We start from the raw sequence: 6,370 nt of genomic DNA, 5'->3' as shown, positions 1-6,370 counted from the left end.
CATACATCCATTAATTTACTCATTCATTCATTCATTCATTCATTTGAACATTCAATCAAACATGGCTAATTCATTCATAAATTCATCTATAAATCACTGATCAATAAATATATATATATATATACATACACACACACACACACACACGCACGCACGCATACACACACACACATACCTCTATGTTTCGTGCATAGCCTATTAATTTCCTTCCTATGTGCTGCTTCCATGCTTGACATCATTTCACTGAACTTACTCAGGTTCTCTTTCAAAAGTTGCTCCTGTCATCATAATCATCATCATCCGTCGTCGTCATCATCATCATCCATCGCCATCATCATCAACATTACCAACATCACCGTCATCATCATTATCAACAACGTCGTCGTCATCATCAACGTCACCATAATTAACGTAATCATCATCATCATCATCACCACCATTGATATAGATATTACATATTATATTTTACTGCATAAATTAATGAATTAACGAAAGAAGGAACGGATTAATAAATGAATTAATCAATTAATTAACTTCATCAACTAACATAAAACATAACAAATCGGCTTAAATAATTACAAATAATTTCCCGATAAAATTTATTTAATTTCCACTTTCATAAAAACTCCGAAATATGAAAAAAAAAGTAGCGAATGGTTAATTGCAAAGATGAGCAGAAAACATCAAAGTTGAAGTTTGTCGGAGTCGGAAATTTTTTGAGGGAATAGAACTTGGGAAAGTTTTAAGAAGTTGAAATTCTTTCTATTTCATATTTTTAAATGTTTTTTTTTGTATAAAGACCCTGTTTTATAGATAATATATTTATTATATGTGTAGCGATACGCAATCATCTTTAGTACAAGAAATGGATCCTAATGACGTCAATAACGTCACATAATTTTCCCTAAGCATCTTTTAAAACGTAAGTACAAAGTAATTTTACTAAAAAAGACGATTTCATCGAATTGTATCTTTTACATTACATTAAAAAACAGCTACATTTTTGATGGTATCTTTCATTTGGTAGTGGTTTAAAAGTGAAATTATACTGCAAAAGTCAAAAAATTTTCCAGAAGTAGGACCCCTGGAGTCAGAAAACTTTCAGTGGAGTTGGAAAATTTTTTTTCAGACTCTGACGCTCTGAAAATACGTTAACAGTTATTTAACCGGTAACATGTAACAAATAATAATAATAAGTAATAATACAAATAATAATAATAATAATAATATAAAACAAATCAACAGAATTTTAAAAAAAAGCAAAAGCGATAAGGAGAAAAATGATTTCATTTCTTCAAGCAAAAATAAGTAAACAAATTAGTAAATGAATAAAAAATGAAATGAATGAATAAACGAACGAATGAATGAACGAATGAAAGAATAATTGAATGAATAATTGAATGAAACATGAAAAAATATATGGATGAATTTATAAATGAACAAACGAATGATTTATCTATCACCACTGAAAATATAACTAAAAAGCTATATGTAAGCTTTAGGCTATAATAATGGAGTAGGTACATCTTTTAACTAAGACAAATTAATTGTCTATCAATCCTAATAACACACACATACACACACACGCACAAACAAACACACATACACACACGCGTACGCACACACACACACAAACAAACACACATACACACGCATCAATATACACAAACATAGCGCACATGCACATAAGCTACAATGAACATGCACACCCACCAACAAACATATACACATAAACACACCAATACACATGCACGCACTCACACAAACCAATACACACACACACACACATTTTCTTTTTGAGGGTTTCCTCTTTCGATGATAACTTATTGATTATGCGTGAAAATAATTTTTCAGTTTTTTTGTAACTGGATAGACACACACACACAGAGAGTACAGTATTGACCTCCAGATTCCAGATCATATAGATATCAAAGAGATCAAAGATAAGATATATCTGAAAGATATATAAGATATATATCAAAGAGATGTTAATTTCAAAAGGAACCAATAAAGAATACGTCGTTCGCTTTCAATGACATCACGCCAGGTTGTGTAGGTACGTATGCCGTAGGGATGGACTTGTAAAAATCGCGTGATCAAAAGAAATGACTAGATATTGTTTATACACATAAACAGATGATTGATTGATTGATTTATTGATTGATTGGTTAATTTATTGGTAGGTTGGTTAATTTATTGGTAGGTTGGATAATTGATTGATACGCGTTTGGTTGGTTGGCTAATCGATTGGTTGGTTGGTCGTTTGTTTGTAAAAAAAAAGAGAAAATAATTAACTGGGAGAGAAGTACTAGGAATGTGTAGATGAATTAGAATGAATGAATAGGCAATGCCAATGAACACGATCGCACGCACAGCCACACACACACATATATACATATACACATACAAAAGGTATAAACACATCATGTCACATGCAGAGCAACAAAGCAGAGCAACATAACATACGATCTGGATCCGTTGCAATTAAAATCGGATCGGATCATGTATGTATGTAAATGTGCGTGTGTGCGTATGTATGTATGTATGTATATATGTATGTGTATGTATGTATGAATACATGTATATGTATGTATATGTATCTATGTGTTTGTATGTATGCAAACATAACAAGCCATGGGAAAAAAAGCTTGTATATAATACAGTGAAACCAAATAGGACAGAGATAGCGTGTGTAACTGAGTATAAAATATACATATTAACAACCACAAATAATCATAAAAAACATAAAAACAACAATAAATAAGAATGATATGAATAATAATAAGAATAACAGTAATAAAAATGATAATAGTAATGATAATGAAATAGCTACAAAAAAATAATCAGACAAATGTTATAAAGAGTAAGCTAAACTGGACTAATCCCCTTTAATTATTCAATTTAAATGAGTAAAGTTCAGTTGGCATGTGCTATAAATGTGATAATGATGATGACGACGATGATGATAATGAGGACGATGACGATGATGATAATGATGATTAAGATGATGATGATGACGATGATGATGATAAAGTTAGTAGGTAACATGAGTAAAAAGTGCTCTAACATTAAATATGTTGAATTTTACTCTACTTAACTGAATTTTTGAGTTTTTAGTGATATAATTTATATTTTATAAATACAATACGTATTTTATTATTTATTATTATATCATTCATTATTATTATAATTATTTGCTATTGTCATAATTATTTATAATATTTTGTCTTGACCGAGTTCACTTACGTTATTCCTAGCCACCAGATCGGTAATGGCGCTTACACCAAATTTAGTGAGAACAGTTGATACCTCGCACTAGTTGATCAATTTTTGTGTGCGCGTGTGTGTGTTTTTATTAAAATAATAATAAATAAATAATAATTATTTCTATTATTATAATTATTATTTATATATTTCAAAAGCAAAAACGGATTAAAATCAAAAATATAATTATTTAAACAAAAAAAAATGTTGAAAGGTAAAATAAATTTTAATCTACCTACATACTAACAATAAAATTAGTGAATACACAACACTATAATGAATAATTAAACAGTAGTGTAAAAGTGAAACTAGATTTTAATAGATTTTTGTGATTAGACTCTATAAAAATCACATAAAAAATTATTTTCATATGAATCATGAAAATAAAAATCTCTCTGCAATTCATGAAATTTAAAGTGAGCAGGTGTAACTGTCACAAGTGGTATGGCATAACTTAAATGCAGAAATAGTAGAGAAATAAATTTGCAGAGAAGAATTTCGTTGAAACTACGAAAAAATTTATTTAATAAAAGCTGTACAAGAAAAATTAGAAAAAACAAAAGATCTTTTTAAGATTATCATCATTCATCAAATTCTACCTTTATAGAAACTTCAACATTTTCAAGTTGCTCAAGTTGTGGATGGGTGGAAAATGAATCAATCCATCCATCTGCACCTTCCCCGATGCTTATACTGCCACCTTCTGAGAAGTTGCTCATTCCAGAGTTTCTCCCCCCTCCTCCTCCCCCTCCCCCACCCTTATCCAACAGCTGCAACAATTTTTTCCTCTTGTTTTCAAATTCAGTAGGTAGGGTTGACGAAGGTTTGATAGTGAAAGATTCATTCTTATGATCCTCTTGCATAGTCCAGAAGGTAAGATTGCCTTGTGAATTTTTCCTTTTTTCACTGGATGTACTCAGGTTCAAATCCACGTCTTCACTGGCGTCGATGTCATCCTCATCGTTGAGGGATATCATGTCATGCTGCCTGGTGTGCTGTAGGAACATCTCTTCATTTCTTGTGGAAGATAGATTTGGCTGGCCAAAACTGGAATTCAAATTTTTGCAGGCATCTTCAATGACACTGCTGGTGTATTCTTCAATTTCGTAATCATTCACCTCCTCCTCCTCTTCATCACCTCCTCTATCACTGGAAAAACTGTAGCGAATATTTCTATTTTCATCCAACTTCTCCACGATTTTACCTTTCTCTAATTCACCCAATGATTTCCTATTTGATTTTCTCTCTTCCATTTTTTTTAAATTTTCAAAATGATCAATACGCGGTTCAATCTCTTCGCTGTTGTATGTAAATTTACAGCCCAGTTGTGTTGTAGCAGCGCGTTCATCAGCCTAACATATGATGAATGAATTTGTATAAAATATTCATTTGTCATCCCCTCATATGACTGACGAATATACATAACATACACATACATACATACATAGACTAAACTAAAAAAACAGACAGTACGATTTGAACACGGCACACGCATATTTTAGTTATCATACATTATCTAACGAAAGAACTGCTAACTAAGCATATCAAATTACACAGGGTCAGCTAAAAATACTTTATTATTTGAAATCTGCGACAAAATTTAAAAAACACGGAAGCACGTGATGGAAAATATCTAAATAAATGAAATCAAACTACCTGGACGTCGGCCATATTTGAATAAACTATTACAATAAACGCGATTTTGAAGTCGAAATTCGTCAAAAAAAATGTCTTCAAAAGCGAAACCTCGGTAACTAACAAGCACAAAATGTAAACAATCACTTGGAACCGCCGTCGCGATAGAGCATTAGCAATCAGGCCATCAAAAGTGTTTAAAAATGAACTTATTTTCATCATAGCGTGCTCCTAAAACTAAACCGCGTATCTAATTTTGTTAAAATAACGTCAATTTGATAATACATTTTAATCATTTATTTTGTATTTTTTTATGTCAATCTACCTGTAATGCAACCGTTACATAACTGTGTAAACTATATTTGAATGAAAATTAGTCCCTAATTAATTAGGTAACTAATTAGGCGATGATACCATGGATAGAAACCGGATGAAACCAACGTTTACCCAACATGGGTGGGCTAAAAGGTCTTATTTTCGTATCAACGATGTTAAATGATTTGTGAAATATTAAGTAAAAACTGTGGATCAAATACATCAGTAGCTATATAAGTATACAATTAATTAATGTATATTATACGTTAATAAATAATAAATATTAATAAATCTTTTTCATAATAAACTTTAAATTACTTTAAATTTACTTTAAAACCATTCAATTTACATAAATTTCAGAATGATAACTGAATATACCGTGAAAATAGCTATTAAATATATGTATTAAAACCAATTCAATAATAGTAAATGATCACAATAAAATTGAGAAAATCAATCAAAATACGAACAGCAAAATAAAACTTATTCAAGAGTTCAGTGAATTATACACACACGCACACACCACACGCGCGCGCACACAGCCCATCCATCATAACACATGATTACATTAACAATTCAATAACTATATATGTGTATATATATATATATTATTATTATTATTATTATGATATTATTATCATTAATGTTGTTATTGTTATTGATTGTTAATGTCATCGTCAACTACTGTTTCTATATTAGTCGATTTTTCTATTACAACTTATATTAGTATTAGTAGTAGTAGTACAATTAGTATTAGCACATGCAATGTACAATAGTATAGATACTATTTTATAACAAGCAATATAACAGTTACTCTATTATAAAGGAAAGCGTTTATATTTGTAAACCAAGCAACATGCAGAAATAATTGAAGTGTGTGTGCGTTTGTGTGTGTGTGCGTGCGTATGAGTGTGTGTGTGTGTGTGTGTGGTGTGTGTATATTATTGTTACTAATATAATTATAGTTACACAATATTATTAATCATGTTTGTGTCTGTTGCAGTCATCGTTATTACTGAGTATGGTGTTATATTTAAAGGCAATTAGTAGTGATAGGCTAACAACTATAACATGCAGGGCCAATTTCATAGATGGGAAGTAGTCCTGAAATTAATTTTTTTAAAAATTCGATTAAATAAATAAATAAAATTCATTA

This window comes from Helobdella robusta (assembly GCF_000326865.2).
Source record: "Helobdella robusta unplaced genomic scaffold HELROscaffold_10, whole genome shotgun sequence".
Taxonomy (NCBI): domain Eukaryota; kingdom Metazoa; phylum Annelida; class Clitellata; order Rhynchobdellida; family Glossiphoniidae; genus Helobdella; species Helobdella robusta.
Note: the sequence above shows the minus strand (reverse complement) of the source record.